The sequence below is a fragment of the Scyliorhinus canicula genome, chromosome 1 (genome assembly GCF_902713615.1).
Source record: "Scyliorhinus canicula chromosome 1, sScyCan1.1, whole genome shotgun sequence".
NCBI lineage: Eukaryota > Metazoa > Chordata > Chondrichthyes > Carcharhiniformes > Scyliorhinidae > Scyliorhinus > Scyliorhinus canicula.
Genome location: NC_052146.1, coordinates 174596964 through 174617706, shown reverse-complemented (window position 1 = coordinate 174617706; position 20743 = coordinate 174596964). Strand labels below are relative to the sequence as shown.

The window sequence follows — 20743 nt, the reverse complement described above, 5'->3', positions numbered from 1 at the left end:
AGGTGGCCAGAGTGAGGAAGTGCTGTTACAGAGGGGAAGGCAGGCAGGGGGTTTGGGTCTCCCGAACCTGATGTACTACTACTGGGTGGCGAATGTGGAGAAGGTGCGGAGCTGGGTCAGAGGGGTTGATTCCCAGTGGGTCAGAATGGAGGAGAGTTTGTGCAGGGGGTCAGGACTGAAAGCACTAGCAACAGCGCCGCTCCCGATAGCTCTGGGGAAATACTCAGGGAGTCCGGTAATAATAGCTTCATTGGGAATTTGGAGGCAGTTTCGGCAACACTTCAGGTTGGGGGCAGGGTCAAGGGAAATGCCGATTCGGGGGAACCACAGATTTGAACCAGGGAAGTGGGATGGAAGTTTTCGGAAATGGGACGAGAAGGGGATTAAGACGCTTAAAGATTTTTTTCTTAGAGGTCGGTTTGCAGGATTGAGGGAGCTGGAAGCGAAGTATGGCTGGAGCAGCGGGAAATGTTTAGATACATGCAGGTTCGGGATTTTGCCAGGAAGGAGATACCGAACTTCCTGGAGGAACCGGCCTCCACATTGCTGGAGAAGGTGCTGACAACAGGGGGACTGGAGAAGGGGGTAGTGTCAGCGGTGTACAGAGCTATTTTGGACGAGGATAAGGCACCACTGGAAGGGATCAAAGCAAAGTGGGAGGGAGAGTTGGGAGAGATTATAGAGGAGGGGGTCTGGTGTGAGGTGCTCCGGAGAATAAATGCCTTCACTTCATGTGCGAGGTTGGGGCTGATACAACTGAAGGTGGTATGAAGAGCGCACCGCGAGGATGAGCCGATTCTCTGAAGGAGTAGAAGATGCGGCCGGGGGGGGGGGGGGGGGGGGGGGGGGGGTTAAATTAATTCAGCAGGTTTGCTAGTGCTCTTCGGGGAGGTTTAAATTAATTCAGCAGGGGGATGGGAACCTAAATTGTAGTCCCAGTGTACATGATGTTGAGAGTAGTGAGGTCAGGGATAGGGTTAAAAGTTCGAAAGAGGGCACCGGCAAGCAAGATGCTGGTTTGAAGTGCGTCTACTTCAACGCCAGGAGCATCCGGAATAAGGTGGGTGAGCTTGCAGCATGGGTTGGTACCTGGGATCTCGATGTTGTGGCGATTTCGGAGACATGGGTAGAGCAGGGACAGGAATGGTTGTTGCAGGTTCCAGGATTTAGATGTTTCTGTAAGAACAGAGAAGATGGTAAAAGAGGGGGGGGGTGTGGCATTGTTAATCAAGGAAAGTATTACGGCGGTAGAAAGGACGCTTGAGGACTCGTCTACTGAGGCAGTATGGGCCGAGGTTAGGAACAGTAGAGGAGAGGTCACCCTGTTGGGAGTTGTCTATAGACCTCTGAATAGTTCCAGAGATGTAGAGGAAAGGATTGCAAAGATGATTCTCGACAGGAGCGAGAGCAACAGGGTAGTTGTTATGGGGGACTTTAACTTTCCAAATATTGACTGGAAATACTATAGTTTGAGTACTATAGATGGGACAGTTTTTGTACAGTGTGTGCAGGAGGGTTTTCTGACACAGTATGTAGACAGGCCAACAAGGGGCGAGGCCACATTGGATTTGGTACTGGGTAATGAACCCGGCCAGGTGTTAGATTTAGATGTAGGTGAGCACTTTGGTGATAGTGATCACAACTCGGTTATGTTTACTTTAACAATGGGCAGGGATAGGTATATACCGCAAGGCAAGAATTATAGCTGGGGGAAAGGCAATTATGATGCTATTCAGCAAGATTTAGGATTTGTAGGATGGGGAAGGAAACTGCAGGGAATGGGTACAATCGAAATGTGGAGCTTTTTCAAGGAACAGCTACTGCGTGTCCTTGATAAGTATGTACCTGTCAGGCAGGGAGGAAGTTGTCGAGCAAGGGAACCGTGGTTTACTAAGGAAGTTGACGCACTTGTCAAAAGGAAGAAGAAGGCTTATGTTAGGATGAGACATGAAGGCTCAGTTAGGGCACTTGAGAGTTACAGGTTAGCCAGGAAGGACCTAATGGGAGAGTTAAGAAGAGCGAGGAGAGGACACGAAAAGTCGTTGGCGGATAGGATCAAGGAAAACCCTAAGGCTTTCTATAGGTATATCAGGAACAAAAGAATGACTAGAGTAAGATTAGGGCCAATCAAGGATAGTAGTGGAAAGTTGTGTGTGGAATCAGAGGAGATAGGGAAAGCGTTACATGGATATTTTTCGTCAGTGTTTACACTGGAGAAAGACAATTTTGTCGAGGAGAACACTCAGGTTCAGTCGACCAGGCTAGATGGAATTGAGGTTCAAAAGGAGGAGGTGTTAGCAATTTTGGAAAATGTCAAAATAGATAAGTCCCCTGGGCCAGATGGGATTTATCCTAGGATTCTCTGGGAAGCCAGGGAGGAGATTGCAGAGCCTTTGTCCTTGATCTTTATGTCATCTTTGTCGACAGGAATAGTGCCGGAAGACTGGAGGATAGCAAATGTTGTCCCCTTGTTCAAGAAAGGGAGTAGAGACAACCCTGGTAATTATAGACCTGTGAGCCTTACTTCGGTTGTGGGTAAAATGTTGGAAAAGGTTATAAGAGATAGGGTTTATAATCATCTTGAAAAGAACAAGTTGATTAGCGATAGTCAACACGGTTTTGTGAAGGGTAGGTCATGCCTCACAAACCTTATTGAGCTTTTTGAGAAGGTGGATCAGGGTAAAGCTGTTGATGTGGTGTATATGGATTTCAGTAAGGCGTTTGATAAGGTTCCCCACGGTAGACTATTGCAGAAAATACGGAAGTATGGGATTGAAGGTGATTTAGCGGTTTGGATCAGTAATTGGCTAGCTGAAAGAAGACAGAGGGTGGTGGTTGATGGCAAATGTTCATCCTGGAGTTCAGTTACTAGTGGTGTACCGCAAGGATCTGTATTGGGGTCACTGCTGTTTGTAATTTTTATAAATGACCTGGAAGAGGGTGTAGAAGGATGGGTTAGTAAATTCGTAGATGACACGAAGGTCGGTGGAGTTGTGGATAGTGCTGAAGGATGTTACAGGTTACAGAGGGACATAGATAAGCTGCAGAGCTGGGCTGAGAGGTGGCAGATGGAGTTTAATGCGGAAAAGTGTGAGGTGGTTCACTTTGGAAGGAGTAACAGGAATGCAGAGTACTGGGATAATGGCAAGATTCTTGGTAGTGTAGATGAACAGAGAGATCTCAGCATCCAGGTACATAAATCCCTGAAAGTTGCCACCCAGGTTAATAGGGCTGTTAAGAAGGCATATGGTGTGCTAGCCTTTATCAGTAGGGGGATTGAGTTTCGGAGCCACGAGGTCATGCTGCAGCTGTACAAAACTCTGGTGCGGCCGCACCTGGAGTACTGCGTGCAGTTCTGGTCACCACATTATAGGAAGGATGTGGAAGCTTTGGAAAGGGTTCAGAGGAGATTTACTAGGATGTTGCCTCGTATGGAGGAAAGGTCTTACGAGGAAAGGCTCAGGGACTTGAGGTTGTTTTCGTTAGAGAGGAGAAGGCTGAGAAGTGACTTAATAGAGACATATAAGATAGTCAGAGGGTTAAATAGGGTGGACAGTGAGAGTCTTTTTCCTCGGATGGTGATGACCAACATGAGGGGACATAGCTTTAAATTGAGGGGTGGTAGATATAGGACAGATGTCAGAGGCAGTTTCTTTACTCAGAGAGTAGTAGGGGTGTGGAACGCCTTGCCTGCAACAGTAGTAGACACGCCAAATTTAAGGGCATTTAAGTGGTTACTGGATAGACATATGGATGAAAATGGAATAGTGTAGGTCAGATAGGCTTCAGATGGTTTCACGGGTCGGCGCAACATCGAGGGCCGAAGGGCCCGTACTGCGCTGTAATGTTCTATGTTCTATGTTCTATGGTGCACGTAAAACTGGACCCAGGTCCCTGGGAGGCCATATTCGGGGTGTCGGATCAGCCAGGGTTGGAAAAGGGTGCGGTGGCAGATATCATAGCCTTCGCCTCGTTGATCGCCCGAAGGCGGATCCTGCTGGGTGGAGAGCAGCCTCTCCACCCTGTACCCTGGCGTGGCGAGGAGACCTGTTGGAATACTTGACCCTTGAGAAGGTTAAGTTTGGACTGAGGGGATGCTCGGAGGGGTTTTACAAGTCATGGGCATTATTTATTATGCACTTTCAAGAACTAGATAATGTCATAATATACACACAGGTATATGATGGTGCACAGACAGGCAGTGATTGACACACAGGATGACCAATGAACACACAGAACACAGCAGCCAATCACCAGACAGGACATGACCACTATAAAGCCAGAGGGCACTAGTTTTCCCGCTCTCTTGGGATCCAGCCTCTGAGACAGTCAGAGCCCGTGAGCAACAACTAAGACATACACCATGTGGTAGTAAGATAGTCTGGTCAGGTTAGCCTCAGGTCTCCAGTCAACTCAGCATAGTGTCAACCCACAGTTAAAGTATGTATGATAGTTAAAAGTTCAATAAAATCGATTGCATTTCTTCAAGTGTTGGAAGCCTGTCTCTCTCACTGCTGCAGTAAACGCAGTCCTCGCAGACCCAGCTTACCCAACACATCAGATAACATCGAACATTAGTTGCGGGGGGGGGGGGGGGGGGGGGGGGGCGGGGGGGAGGGGGCTGTTGCCTGCTGCCTCTATGGTGCTGATGTTTCTCGAGTTCAGGCAAACTGCTCAGGCTTCAAAGTTTGATCAGGCTTCACGGACCCTTGAGCTGCAGTCCGTAAAATGGAAATGGCTCCTCACCTCCTCAGTTCCCCTCAGCAGACACTGCGGCAGCTTTTAAAAAGGAATACTAAACGACGCCCGCGTAATTTCTCGCTGAGGAACTGGTTAATTCCCGGAAGGTCATTGCATTTGACTTCAATCTCGCTAATGAGATGGGAAGTATTACAAATGAGGGTTAGTGATATGCTCACCATATTTGCTCAAGATCTGGAACTTACCATCGGCAGCAGGCCAGTTAGCTAGCAAACTGAATTGCTCCGCGAATATCGATTTTGACCTGACCTGCTATTTAACTGGCGTGCCCCGATCCGCGCCAGTCATAACACACAGGTTAAATTGCACCCTATAACTAAAATACAGTGGTCTTCTTTCTTCAGAAACAAATATAAATTATTTCCAAACACTTTAGTGTGAATACAGTGCTCTTTATTATCATGCTTAACAGATCATCTCGACTAGCCTCAATAGAGTTATCATTTTAAATTAAACTTTGTATGAGAGCGCAAATATGTTAATGACAGAATGATTTCTAACACCACATATTGCTCATAGTATTGCAGATTTCTCCTAAAGTGTGGGATTGTGGTTACCTTTTTTTTGTGTCCATCAAAACAATGAATGTAAAAAGCTGGGGGATTAAATATTTTCCTATTTACATCACCCAGTGTCAACAGTGAGTATATGTCTCCCATAGTCAGCGACAGAGAAAACTTCTGCACTATCCCATTAATCTCCCCTAACTACATAGTCAGAAGAGCACAGAAACAGGATTGGAAACAATATCAACTGAAATTTTCAGCTCCTGTTGTTCCCAAAGAAAAGGCAAACATGATGGCACATTGTGTTCCTCTTTCATTATGTAATAGTGTGGAATGTAGAGATATACAGATGTTTCACTGGGGAGTGAAGATAACATTCACTCAGGGTTGGGGGTTTCAGCTGGGTCATCAAGTGACTAAGCAGGCTGATTCTCAGCCCATAGATCCTTGTGCACATGGGACAGAACGTCCGACAAGATAGCGAGATCCACAGTGCAGGATTGGCTTCCTTTTCTTTCTGTCTCTGTCACTGCTCTGCCGCATCATTGAGGCCTTTGGACTCAAAGCACAATTGGATTGGATTGGATTGGATTGGATTTGTTTATTGTCACGTGTACCGAGGTACAGTGAAAAGTATTTTTCTGCAAGCAGCTCAACAGATCATTCAGTACATGGGAAGAAAAGGGAATTGAACAGAATTCAAGAAAATACATGAGAATACATAATAGGGCAACACAATATATACAATGTACTACATAAGCATTGGCATCGGATGAAGCAGACATGGGTGTAGTGTTAATGAGGTCAGTCCATAAGAGGGTCATTTAGGAGTCTGGTGACAGTGGGGAAGAAGCTGTTTTTGAGTCTGTTCGTCCGTGTTCTCAGACTTCTGAATCTCCTGCCCGATGGAAGAAGTTGGAAAAGTGAGTAAGCCGGGTGGGAGGGATCCTTGATTATGCTGCCTGCTTTTCCCCCGGCAGCGGGAGGTGTAGATGGAATCAATGGATGGGAGGCAGGTTTGTGTGATGGACTGGGCGGTATTCACGACTCTCTGAAGTTCCTTGCGGTCCTAGGCCGAGCAGTTGCCATACCAGGCTGTGATGCAGCCCGATAGGATGCTCTCAAAAAGTGCATCTGTAAGAGTTGGTAAGGGTTAATGTGGACATGCCGAATTTCCTTAGTTTCCTGAGGAAGTAAAGGCGCTGTTGTGCTTTCTTGGTGATAGCGTCGACATGAGTGGACCAGGATAGATTTTTGGTGATGTGCACCCCTAGGAATTTGAAACTGAATGCTGCTTGATGAACAATCGGTAGCAAGTCCCTCCCAGTGGTTAATGTCAATGCTGCTGCACTTCAAAGATATCTTCAGAGTGTCTTTGGAGTGTTTTCTTTGTTCACCCGCTGAACTTCGGCCTGTTGAGTGTTGAGAAAAGAGGACCTGGCGGACTTCAAGAAGGATGCTAGCATTTGTTCATCAGTCCTCCTGTTGAATCTAGAGGATGTGGTCGAGGCCTTGTTGATGGAATTTCCCTGGTGTTCTATGTGTCTCACTGCAGTACAGGAGTATGGTGATGATGACAGCTGTCCGGCAATTGGATGGATGTACCACACAAAATGGCGTAGATGTCAGCGGTAGCAGGAGATCCCACTAGCGGCCAATGGCAAGCTACCTCTGCCCCCGGAAAACATGCGCGGGAAGGGGAATCCCGCCATAGGACTTTTGTTAACTCACGGAGGTCTTTGTTGTGAAACACTCCCTGCTGCATTTTATAAGAGGGCTGAGCTGTTGCAGCTGATCTGATGCTGGATCTCTTTGTCAATGGTGGTCTTTTGAATGAGGTAGTTGCTAAGATGTGGAAAGTGCTCAACTATCCCAGTGCAACTCTTTCAACATATATGGAAGGTGGACTATTTGGCTGACCAGGCCTGGGCTGTTATATAAACTTTGTTTTGGCAACATTCAAGGACAGGCTGACTTTCTTATAAGTAGAATTGAAGAGATTGAGAGTTGTTTACAAATCTGATTCAGAGTGGGCAATAACACTGTCATCATCCACAAACTATATGTCAAACGTGGTTAGTTTAGTTTTGGCATGGAGGCGGCTGAGGTTAAAGAGTTTTCCATCAAGACTGTATTTAATACTCACACCAGAGGGAAGCTGATCTTTGATGGGGTGAACAGCCACTGCCAAGTAGATTGTAAATAGTATGGGGGTTATCATCCAGCGACACCGGTCCAGATTTTATATGAACTGTTTCAGATATTCCACTCAAGACAGTTGCAGTCATATGATCATGAAATAATTGTTGGATTGTGATGAAGTTTCTTCGACATCCAAACCTTTGGACCACAGAACCTCACGATTTACTGAGTCGAATGCTTTGGCCAGGTTGTTGAATGCAACAAAGAGTTCCTGGTATTGTTCTCAAAATTTGTCTCCGATTTGACTGCCACCAAAGACTGTGGGCGTGATTCAACAAACAAAAGTTAGAAAGTTCTGTTTTGGGTAGGGTTTGGCGATGTTTCTCAGCGGCTGCAGCACTGAGAGTAATCCAGCTATTTTTTTAATATAAATTTAATGTACCCAATTCATTTTTTTCCAATTAAGGGGCAATTTAACGTGTTCAATCCACCTACCCTGCACATCTTTGGGTTGTGGGGGCGAAACCCACGCAGACACGGGGAGAATGTGCAAACTCCACACGGACAGTGACCCAGAGCCGGGATTGAATCTGGGACCTCGGTGCCGTGAGGAAGCAGGGCGTAATCCAGCTATTCAACGGCACCTTGTCATTTTTCTTTTCCTAGGAGAGTTTCTCCCCGTCGAGGCCATAATTAGGCAGCGTCCTGCACTGGCGAGTCCTCAAATGCCTCTTCACCCTAGTCTTATGGGCAAGGCCCCCCTGGCCCAACCATTGGCGCTGCCAACTTGGCAGCTGGGTACCTTGACAGTGCCCCTGCCAGCCCCTGACAGTGTCACACTGGCACCCTGGCAGTGCCAGGTTGGCATCTCAAACTGAGATCTCGCCGATGTAAATCCCATTATGGCCATCCTGCGAGATTTAATGGCCCTAACTGGATTTGTGTCCGCGGCGAACAGTCCCTCTAAATTTCACCCCTAAAGTCCCGCTGTGGCTCTGAAAGGAATTCCACAGTTACAGGAAGTAGGTAATTCAGGATAATGTGTTCGGATTTTACTTGTTGTGGACAGCATACATAGAAACATACATACAAGTAGATGCAGGGGGAGGCCATTCGGCCCTTCGAGCTTGCTCCAACATTTGTTCTGATCATGGCTGATCATCGACTTCAGTAGCCTGATCCCGCCTTCCCCCCCTATCCCTTGGTCCTTTTAGCCTCAAGAGCTCTATCTAATTCCTTTTTGAAATTACACGTTTTGACCTCAACTACTTTCTGTGGTAGTGAATTCCACAGATTCACCACTCTCTTGGTGAAGAAATTTCTCCTCACCTCAGTCCTAAAAGTCCCTTGTCTTCAAACTATGATCCCTAGTTCTAGACTCCCTTACCATCGGAAACATTCTTTCTGAATCTACCCTGTCTAATCCTGTTGAATCTTTTAAGTTTCTATGAGATCCTCTCTCAGTCCTTTAAACTCCAATGAATATAATCCTAACCAATTTAGTCTATCCCGATAAGACAGTCCCGCCATCCCAGGAATCAGCCTGGTAAACCTTTGCTGCACTCCCTCCATAACAAGAACATCCTTTCTCAGATAAGGACACCAAAACTGCACACAATACTCCAGGCGTGGACTCACCAATGCCTATACATTTGCAGTAAAACTTCCCTATTCCTATACTCGACTCCTCTCGCTATGAATGCTAACATACCATTTGCCTTCTTTACTGCCTGCTGTACCTGCATGCTTACTTTTAGTGACTGATGTACGAGTACACCAAGGTTTCGCTATGTATCCACCTCTCGCAATTTACACCCATTCAAATATAATCTGTCTTCCTATTTTTGCCAACAAAGCAGATACCCTCACATTTATCCACATTATACTGCATCTGCCATGTACGTGCCCACTCACTCAGCCTGTCCAAACTCTGCTGAAACATCTCTGCATCCTCCTCATGGCTCACCCTCCCACCGAATTCTGTATCATCTGCAAATTTAGGGATAGTACATTTAGTTCCCTCTTCCAAATCATTAATATAGAAGTTAACAGTTGGGGTTCCAGCACAGATCCCTGCGCTACCCCACTAGTCACTGCTTGCCAATCAGAAAAAGACCCATTTATTCCAACCTTTTTCTTCCTGTCTGCTAACCAGCTTTCTATCCATCTCAAAAAACTACTCACAATCCCATGCACTTCAACTTTACACATTAATCTACTTTGTGAGACCTTGTCGAAAGCCTTCTAAAAGTCTAAATAAACCACATCCACCAGTTCTCCCTGGTCAACTCTACTAGTTGAATCTTTTAAGAATTCCAGTTGATTTGTGAAGCATAATTTCCCTTTCGCAAATCCATGCTGACTTTGTCTGATTACACCACTGCTTTCCAAATGCTGTGCTATGAAATCCTTAATAATGAACTCCAGCAACTTCCCTACAACCAGTATTAGGCTCACTGGTCTATAGTTCCCTGTTTTCTCTCTACCTCCCTTTTTGGATAGCGTATATTAGCTACCCTCCAATCTGTAGGAACTATTCCGGAGTCCAAAGAATTTTGGAAAATGGCTACCAATGACCGCAATTCCTATAGTCACTTCCTTAAGTATTCTGGGATAAACATTTTCAGGGCTTGGAAACTTATCCGCCTACAATCCCATTAATCTCCCAAAAGCTATTTCTCCAAATTTCCCCATTAATTTCCCCAAGAGGGAAATACCTCAAGAGTCTCCACTGGAAGATTTATTTTCCTATTGAAGTTAGTTCCAATTGGTGCATTCCTCACTTTGGAATTAATTTCCCCCCCCAATTCCATTGGACGAGTGCATGGAGTCCTGTGGTGAGCAAAACTCCATCCGCTTTTGAAGACATCAGCTGGAATATCATCAGGACCATGGGCTTTGTCATTTTTAATCATTTGAAAATGAAATGAAAATCGCTTATTGTCACGAGTAGGCTTCAATGAAGTTACTGTGAAAAGGTCCCTAGTCGCCACATTCAGGCACCTGTTCGGGGAGGCTGGTACAGGAATTGAACTGTGCTGCTGGCCTGCCTCGGTCTGCTTTAAAAGCCAGCAATTTAGCCCAGTGTGCTAAGCCAGCCCCTTTAGACTTCCTGATAGCTTGCCTCAGCTCTGGATGATGATTCTACCACGGGTTACTGGGGCAATAGCCTGGAGAGTATCAGCTATCACTGTGGATTCACAGTTCAAGAGTTGCTGAAAATATTGTTTCTAGTGTTGATGGACAAAATCAGGGGAAAAGTCACCAGAATTTTAACATTGCTTTAAGGTGAACTATCATTCTGGGATGGAAGTGAAAGTCGCATCTTTTCTTTCAGTAAAATCCTTTTGTAACAATGGCAGGAGTGCTGGATTACCAACAGAACTGTTGTCAGTAAGTGAAGCTGAGCAGTGACTAACCAACACTGATCTGCTTTCTCTATAATCCCTCAAAATTACAATCAAAAACAGTTCATGTAAATACATCTATATTGTGGTCTTATACAAAGATGAAAAACAGAGTTTTGATAGATCATAGAAGTTACAGTGCAGAAGGAGGCCACTTGGCCCATCAAGTCTGACCGGCCATTGGAAAGAGCACCCTATCTGAGCCCACACCTCCACTCTATTTTCACACCTCCACCCTATCCCCGTAACCTCAGCTCACCATTTTTGGACACTCGTGGCAATTTAGCATCTTTGGACTGTGGGAGGAAACCGGAGCACCCGGGGGGAAACCCACGCAGGCACGGGGAGAACGTGCAGACTCTGCACAGACAGGGACCCGGAAATAGAACCCGGGGACCCTGGTGCTGTGAAGCAACTGTGCTAACCACTGTGCTACCCAAACTATGTAAAATATTTAATTCAGTACATTTATCAAACTAGTCCTATTGTCTGATATATTGCAACTCCAAACTAAACCCTCTCTGCTAGCAATGGAATGCTACATTCTTTACCCCCCAAAAAAACTCGAAACACAAGCTGATTCAATCTGGATTACTGTTTGGAAGCAATAGAGACACCACAGTGCAACAGCTCTGATAATTGTTATGTGGTTATGTGTCTCATCATTTTTTCAGAGCATTTCACACTTTTCCTGAAGCAAAGATTACAAAAAACGTCTTTGTGTCAAAAACTGTTCCTAGCTATTTAATCTCTGCACCAGCCACATCATTCAACTCCATACAAAAGCTCACTCAATGCTACAGTCCATTGTTCCTTTGTGTATGGCCCAGATATATATGATGGCTCATGCCAGATCTATGTTTCAACCACTATTAAGTTTCATTTTTCTTGTGAATTAACCCCTTCAGCAGGGCAAAACTACATATTGGACAAAGAGAAATGTGCAGTTGCCACCATTAATTTTAATATCGGGGTCAGTATCGTTAAGATAATGCACTAGACCATTCCAGTCACATTAATAATAATGCAGTTATTCAATTGGTTTAATTTCCAAAAGAAGAAAGGTGTCAATGTTAAAGAAATTACTTATAGATATGGATGTTGCTATTTATAAAGATCAATTGGTGAGGGTAGCTGAGGCAATCTCAACATTCATTTTGAGGAGCAATCTTGTATTTGTTGTCAGCACCTTTATTAACATTGGCCAACATTTTATATTCGAGGGTTGGGCACACGTTTGACCAGGCCAAAATTAAAATTTTGTCAAATGGCGTTGGGTGCACTAACCAGCAATTAAAGGGCCAATTAAGACCATTAACAATCCAATCAACAACCATTTTATAGTCCCGTGTGATTTTCGGCTCGTCTCACAGGCAGACCCGGTGGGCGTTATTGGCATTTCTTTTTACATTTCCTCATCCAAAACAAGATAAAAAGCCCCAAGACCAGCAGCACTTTCACTGTCATTGCAGGTCTGTCGTTGTGTAAATGCAGAGATTTCAGTTTCCTCGTGTAAGGTGAGGTAAATCCACCTTTTGATAGACTTCAATACAATATGTGGAATATGGGCAAAACTGGCTGAAACACGGACAACTTAAAATTCTGTGTTTCAAAACACATGGATTTAAAATGGTTGCAAACAAGATGGCGACAGACGAAGGGAAGCACAGCCTTATCAAATCCGTCTGAGAGTTGCTTAAGCTGACAAAGACAATAAGTCAAGGACAAAGCTAACCTGCTAGTTATGTCCACATTGACTCTTACCAATTTTCACAGGTGCACCATAGAAAGCATCCTATCTGGCTGCATCACAGCCTGGTATAGCAACTCTTCGGCCCAACATCACAAGAAACTAAAGAGAGTCGCAAACACAGCCCAGTCCATCACACAAACCCGTCTCTCATCCATTGATTCTATCTACACCTCCCACTGCCTTGGGAAAGTGGGCAGCATAACCAAAGACCTCTCCCACCTGGGTACAACGCCCTATTACGTATTTTCTTTTTGTGTACTAAATGATCTGTTTGAGCTGCACGCAGAAAAAATACTTTTCACTGTACCTCGGTACACGTGACAATAAACATATCCAATAAAGTTCTACAAAACAGGCTCCGCTAGGCCTGAGAACAATGCTACCCATAACGACGTCTCCAGGTTGTCTGCAAATATCAACAGGTTTGGGGGCCAGCCTATGTCTTGTAAACTATCTCGATGGGAAAACGATTATCACTTCCTGTGTTGTGCACCCCATCAGCTCAAAGCACTCACATCAATTCAACAGACCAGTGGGAGGAGCTGGCCATGATTGTAAAGGCTTCACCTTTTGATGTTGAAAAGGCAGTCCTCTTGGGAGTTCACTTCGCGGCTTCACTTCTTGAGTTCATCTCTGGAATGTTTTCCTGAGGATTGGAGCACAGCGATCCTTCATTTGTAAGGCACTGGTCCACTGCACCTGATCCAATGACGATAGTGGACACTTCTGGTGGGACCTCCTCCAAAGAGGAAGAGAGGCACAGGAGGGAGAGGAGGCAAGGTGAGCACTGGCAGCTTCCCAGAGACCTTCATGAGGAGAGGCACTCGCTCCATTGGTGCATGGTCAGCAGATAGGCCAAGGTGGGAGGGGAGACTGAAGAAGCCACTACTCAACAGCTAAAGTATACAAGAGGTGCACTAACTACCTGCAAATGTCTGAGGTCCACGGCTACGCCTTCCAGTGGCATTGTGAGAGCAATATGCTACATGACAGGTCCTGAAATGGCCTCCAACTGAGCGGACAGTCACCCTATATGGCTGGTTTTGAAGGCCACAGTGGCCCTCAACTTCTACACTTCTGGTTCATTTCTGGGCTAATTGGGCTAATCTCTCAATCAGCTGCACACAGTTGTGTCAAGCTAGTGACTGATGTCACACCTCCATCCACTATGGTACAGACTAGAGCAGCCAAGCAGAGAGAGCATGAGGCTCTGCGATGATGGTCAGGTTCCCCCGCATTCAGTGTGTAATAGACTACCCTCATTTGGCCACCAAGGTGCCAGCAGGTGAGTAGGAGCTTTCATCAACAAGAAAGGGTTCCACTCGAGTGTTCAGGTTGTCTGTGACCATGGGAGACTGATTCTGCAAGTCTGTGCCCATTTCCAGGGAGCGCACAAGATTCATACATCTTGTGGCACTCTTGGTTCCCAAGGCTGTTTGTGGCTCCTGCATGATTGGATGGGTAGCTCCTTGGTGGCAATGGCTATCCCTTGAAGAGGAGGCTGATCTCATAGAATTTACAGTGCAGAAGGAGGCCACTCGGCCCATTGAGTCTGCATCGGCCTTGGAAAGAGCACCCCATTTAAGCCCACGCTTCCAACCTATCCCCGTAACCCAGTAACCCCATCTAACCTTTTTTTTTGGACACTAAGGGAAGTTCAGCATGGCCAATCCACCTAACCTGTACATCTTTAGACTGTGGGAGGAAACCAGAGCACCCGTAGGAAACCCACGCAGACACGGGGAGAACGTGCAGACTCCGCACAGACAGTGACCGAAGCTGGGAATCGAACCTGGGCACCTGGAGCTGTGAAGCAACCGTGCTAACCATTGTGCTACCATGCTGCCTGTGATGACCCTGCTCCTGGCTGAGGAGAGTTAGAACAGGAGTCACGCATCCACAAGAGTAATGATGGAGTGGACCATCAGGCTCCTCAAGATGCACTTCAGGTGCCTGGACCAATCCAGGTGAGCATTGCAGTGTCCTCTGTTCCTTGTCCATAGTTGCCGCCACATGCTGCATCCAACATAACTTGGCTCTGCGAGGGGAGGGAGGGGGGGGGGGGGGGGGGGGGGGAATCCAGTCAAGATGATTATTATTAAATACTGGCACCCATGACACAACACCCTTGTTGTACTCAAGGGGCACGATCTAACTTTAAAAAAAAAAATTAAGTCCATTACAAACGTCTGGAATGATCCTACTATCTAAGAACATTCTGTTTGTTTTTAGTTCCTCGGTGGGGAACAGCCCCCTGCACCCGAGGCCATACTCAATGTCATTTCCTGCACTGAAGACCTCTGGCGAGCGGAGATCCTCCATACAGGAAGAGATCAAGATGCCATTTAAAATTACGTCCTGATCTCTCGACCCCCCCGATGCAATCCCCAATCCCCCCATGCCCCAACTCACCTATAACGGGGTAATCAAGCCCTCCTGCACCCAACCTCACATGGGCAGGGCACACCCAGACCTGATCCCGGTCTGGGAAAAATGGCAGCCTGACACCTCAGCACTGCCAGCCTGGCATCCTGGCAGTTCCCCTGCCAGCCAGTCAATGCCACCGGGCAGTGCCACCCTGCCAGAGGCTAGCCGCCCAGGGGCCTCTGATTGTCTGGGAGAACCCCCAGATACCATTCTGCCTCGTCCCCATTTGTGGGGCCCAATACTGGACCTGGCTGGGGTCACCTTAGCCAGGCTGATAGAATGCCGCCTGGCCATTAGACACGGCGCAAACACAGCTAAGTGAGGCAGAATAGCCGTCAGGAATCCCGAGGGGCGTCTCTCCCGGCCTCATCGCGTCCTGGCTCCGGTGGGACGCGGCCTGTAGATCACACCCAAGGTGTATTCAACTTACGCGTTATGACCTGGTGCCACCCCTCGCTGGCAGCAGCATTTGAAGGCAGCCTGCTGGCTTTGTTATGCTTTTGGGCATGTTGGCCTTGGTGGTTGTCCTCTGGCCATCGGTGCCTGAGTTGGCTGCAGCTGGAAAGGAGCGTCCACCCCATGTTTAGGGCACTCCTCAAACCTCGAAAGCATCGTCAGATGCAGCGGCCATTGGCAGAGGGTTGGAAGAGCTGTTGCCCTAATCCGGAGCATCATGACAGGAGCTCACTTAGATGGTAGGCAGCTCAGCTGCCAGCGTGAGGTGCGTTGGCACTTCCCTGCTCATTATTGATGGATGGGCACCTAGCAGAGGGACTACGTAACTTATCCACCTCTCACACTGGCAGTGACCTCCAGAAGCATGCTGGTCCGAACACGACCCCCTGGAACCCCTGAGGATGTCCCTGCAGCAGCCTCCCCAAGAATCGCCACCCTCTCAATGGACAAGACCGTGCACTCGATGCTCAGGGTCAACACTGTACTCATGGTTCCACATAGTCTCTTCAATGATGGACACTGTCTTGCAGGCCCTCATGGGTCTCCGCTAGATCTCCCCGCACATCCTGCTGGACATTAACCATCTGCCTATATAATGCCCACGGTGTGTGTGTATCTCTGCTGGTGCCTGAGCCAAAAGACTTTGTGTCACAGATGGATGAGCGATGTCCTCCTGGGTGCCTGATAGGGTGTCCTCTGGGCTGCCTGTGACTGGTGCTGTTGGCTTATCTGCGGAAGGAAGACACGACATCAATGAAGTCAATCATCATCGTCACGTAATCGTCACTGTACAGGCTCGGTGGCTGCTGAGACAGTGGAGAGATGCTGCATGGTGACATCGGCATTGGAGCTTCAATGGGCAGGCTGGCTGGAGCAGCTCATTATCTGATGTTTTCCTAGCCACTGCACACGGGGCCTGGACTGTTTCCTTCATCCCAGACCCCCGCCTCACTGAGCCCAGAGGAGCAAACTCAAGAACATCACTTTCAGTCTTTGTGAATACCTCCCACTGTTTCTGCAGTGCTGTGCTGAATTCTGACTTGTCTTCTCCTGATAGAGGACAATAGAAAGGCTCACTAGGATTCCATCTTCCTTAAGGTCCATTCTGGATGCACCTTTCCCCAACACAGACAGTTAGTGAGTCATTTCACTGTGGTACAACTCCCCCTCCAGTGTACTGCTGCTCATTGTGCTGACAGTCCAGCCCTGGCAGGGCAGCTTCATTGCCAGTTGGAATACATACTCAGATACCTGAGCGCTCAGGGGTAGGTACACCCGACTACATCGCTCTGCACAGGTCCATGCCATCATGCATTTACCCTTGCCGTCTGCAGAAGATCATTGAACGTTTTGCGGCACTGAAGTCGGGTACAGTGCCAGCTGACCTGGAAGCGACCTCCAAACAGATCTTCTTTGTCAGGTGGGGCGGCCTTCTCTTCCCATCCCTGGGCATCAGATTGTGTCCCCTGGAATTGACCTCCTGCCCTACGACACACATCACTCATAACTGCCCACCTGCCTTCCATGACCTCCTGGCACTCATGCCATTACTGTTCATAAAACTCCTTGCAGTTATTGAATTAAGCTCCCTCAGCTGCCCCCACAACTCCAAGCAGCCTTCCGGGAGCTGCATCCTCCAATTTCAAAGTCCACCCAACAGGTACTCGTTGGACCCAGCGCCCAACGCCTTCCCGCCACATTCTGTACAAAGCCAACTGGCAATTGCATTACACACTTAGTGGGCCTAAATTGGCCAGCCAGCGTGATATTGTGTTAACTGTGCGATCTCGGGCGGGAGGGGGTTTCACATCCGCTACCACCCACGCCAAACGTTAAATTCATTGTCTGCGTTTCAATCAGATCATTTTTGACAGCTTCATAGTTGCAGCACCATGCAAATTCAGAACATGGAAAGATCTGCGCATCTCAGAGTATTTCAGAGTAAAAGTACATAATTACAAGGTCACAAACTATTCTACTTATTAGGGTGGGTCAAAGGGTTGGAATGTCACTAGATCAAAGGTTGAACTAATGGCCAATTAAAGAATTTCTAAGTGTCCTCGAGATCTTTGAGATAATTGGAGGAAAATCCAGCAAATAAACCTCGCAAGTCCTTCATTATAAGTTAATTTACACTTGCCATCATAGTATGAAGGCTGTCATTCATTCTGACATATAGACTGGTCTTTTATCTGGTTTACACCTCAGTTGGCGAAGTTTGTGTTCCGCAGACTTCCTTCGAATTATACTTTCTCCCAGAGTTAATCCTCCACTTCTGTATCACCAGGAGTGATGCATCAAAGCCAATATTTGCAAGCTTCTCAGAACTCTGTTCATTATTTACAATGAAGAAAAGTGGGCTCATCTCGATGATTTTAGTCCTCCATTTGCTAATTAGCTTTCAAAATGCACTCACGGTCCTTATGGTAAAATTGATTTTCCTCGTTGCTCCGATAATTAAATCTAAATTCCCAGAACAACATTGCATTCAGGGAATTGGAAGACTTTAAAATTATTGTTGTATTTTTTTTTTGTTTATGGTACATAAAAGGCTCAATATGGTTTTCAAAGGGTTAATGTTTGTAAGATGATCCCTCCGGCATTGATGGCTAGTTACTGCTAAATAACTGCTGAATAATCAGCAACAATGACACAATGGTGTGAAAACTGCAGGCTACAACGCAAAAAATGAATCATTCCAAAGGGAAAAGATAAATCCTGGGAATACTGTATCTCGATTGTTTCAGAATAACGGAAAATCTTCAGTCTCATAAAAGGATCTTTGAAATGACAAATTGACTCAAAATTTTGTATTAATACTCCTAAACACAGTACATTTGTGGACTCATTTCAGATCTAATTTACATATCTATTCGTTTGAAATTGACAGTCTTTTCAACCATCTCGGGGAATGGGCCAATGACTGGACTTGCATCTGCTCGGGCTAGTATTGCTAGATTGGCCTTTACATAAAGAGTTGGCTAAGATTGTTAGTGAAAACATATCTACGCGGTCCATGTGACCAATCGCATCCATAATGTCTGTCCGGGATATTTACTGCAAAGCAGAACAAAACATTAAACAGATGGTAGTTGCTTGAGCCACAGTGCTATCTATAGTTCCCCATGCAATATCCAAATGACAAAGAAGTAAATTGAAAAGGGTTTGAGACAGTTTACATGATGAGAAATTGTTTTTGCTTTATTTGGCGGCTTGAAGGACACCAAACATGGTTTGAAATATGCTTTTTTTTTAAACTGAAACATTTCTACTAATAAAAACTCTACAATGTCAAAAAGGTCCCAGTGCAGTACTCAGAAATGTATGTTGGACGATTGAGAAGACAAGGGTGTTAGTAGGAATAAGAGAATAACAGTTCTCAGTTTGGCTGACATGTTTATTTTGTTATCAAAACTGTTCCAAATTTTGACGTAGACTGAGGCTACTTTACATCTAGTTTCTGAGCGTTTGAATGGTTGCACCAACACTATTAGAAATATTATGCCTCCCCTGTTGGCAGTTTCAGTTTGGAACGGAATTATGTACAGTATCAACTTTCTCACCATTTAAAAGATGCAAAGTGGCAAATCTATTTTTCACCATCCGTAAACTACACAACTTGTTTCATGATGGAACCTGTGATTATTTTTATTATTTATTTTACTTATTTTTAAAGAGAGGTAACAAGAAACTTCACTTACCTGAGATTAGTGCTATCGAGGGACAGACAGAACAATAGGTCAGTAACTAGAGGTGTGATTGTTCCATAATCTAAGAGGTCAGGCAAACATTTCCACAATACTGTGTAGAACAGGTGGAGATGAGTTCCTCAATGCTGTTGAGAACATGCAGGAGAAGTGGAGAACAGGGCGAGAGTATGTTTCTTCTTTCTGAAAAACTGGCCACCATAAAAGGTCCACATAGGCTGCAGATCAAAAACTGTTTCTGTTTGGCAAACGAAGTCTGTTGCTCTCCTGTTTAATGTCTCACTGCTGTGTTTCCCCTGCCAGTGCTGATACAGCCCTCAGCCACTGTGACACTGGTGGCTATGTGGGAATCAATTCCCCCTCCTGAGTTATATTTAACTGACGTTCTCAGCAAGTCAAGCCTGTCAACAGCTGAAAACTTTGTAGCAGTTCTCTTTGCTATTGAACAGCTGAGCTGTTCTTATTTATGAAGAGTTGCAGCCAAACGGCCACATACTGAGGGAAGAAGGAGTGAAACCATCAAATCCTCCTGTGGCCTCTTGCCAAATATTTCATCTGCATGCAGGCACTATTTTAGGTTGCACAGCTTTCCTCTTAATGTCAGCTCCTATTTGATCAGTCAAAATCGACACTGTCCACAAATGCAGAGCTTCTGGCTCACTGCGGACGCCATCAACAGACAGTGAGCAAAGATTCCAAGTGACAATGGATCTTGTTTGTTGGGTAATTTACATTGAAAAAGTGAAATATTTTCTGGTCGGCACAGACCAATGTGCAATGACTCGCATGTTTTCAGAGATCAGAAACTTGCAGAAACCTATAAGGAGCTGCAAGGATACAAATTCAGTGGAATTGCATTTCATTCCTTTTGCTGCCACTTTAAACTTTTGAACCCTTTCAGTATGGAATGCACAAATTTGAGTCTATTCTGGTGCCCCTCTTATCTGTCACTGTTGTCTTAAGACTTAACGCAATGACGACCCTTGGCTTTATCACGTAAACATGTGCACTGCCACTACCTTATTCATATGGCTGACAATTGAGGAACCCCATCAACTGAACACACCAGAGAAACACAAATGTGCTGTTCACAATTTTCCATTCAATGATTTTAATCAGCAGAAAATGATGGGCATCCTGCCTGTGGGTGATGTTGTCAGAGACTTCAAGAAAATTGGCCATATAAGGGAATGCAAATGTTGAAAATATTAGGCAGGCAGGATAGACGCAAAGGGGAGCCTACAAGATGATGAATTGATCACAAATTCCTATTTTGTTCAAGACCTTTAACGAGTGTTTAATGTAGGCGCAGTAGCTGGTGTTTACATCTTTTCACTTTTTGTGAGTCTAATGGTTCAGTTGTAGAGACTACCACACAGGAGGCACTACACCTAATTCTGGTGTTTTCAGGCCTCCTTCGTGAGATTGAGGAACGGGTGCTGAGAGTGCACTGAGATTGGGGAAAGGGTGCTGAGAATGCACTGAGATTGGGGACACAGTGCTGAGAATGCACTGAGATTGGGGGAAGGGTGTTGAGAATGGACTGAGAGTGCGGAAACGTGTTGAGAATGGACTGAGAGTGAG

At 46.0% G+C, this 20743-nt stretch overlaps 1 protein-coding gene across 2 annotated transcripts in view; it reads right to left on the bottom strand.

Annotated features, from left to right (window-relative positions):
- The window catches only part of LOC119969365 (filamin-A-interacting protein 1-like), a 307948-nt gene extending 288161 nt beyond the window's left edge, over nucleotides 1-19787 (bottom strand). The window contains exon 1 of one of the 2 annotated variants that reach the window (XM_038802929.1): nucleotides 19154-19787. The gene's annotated coding sequence lies outside the window, so the exon portion shown is untranslated. Of the gene's footprint in view, nucleotides 1-7413; nucleotides 7430-19153 lie in introns of those variants that run through there. The other variant, XM_038802939.1, reaches the window with a different exon arrangement.
- Nucleotides 19788-20743: the final 956 nt, after the last annotated feature.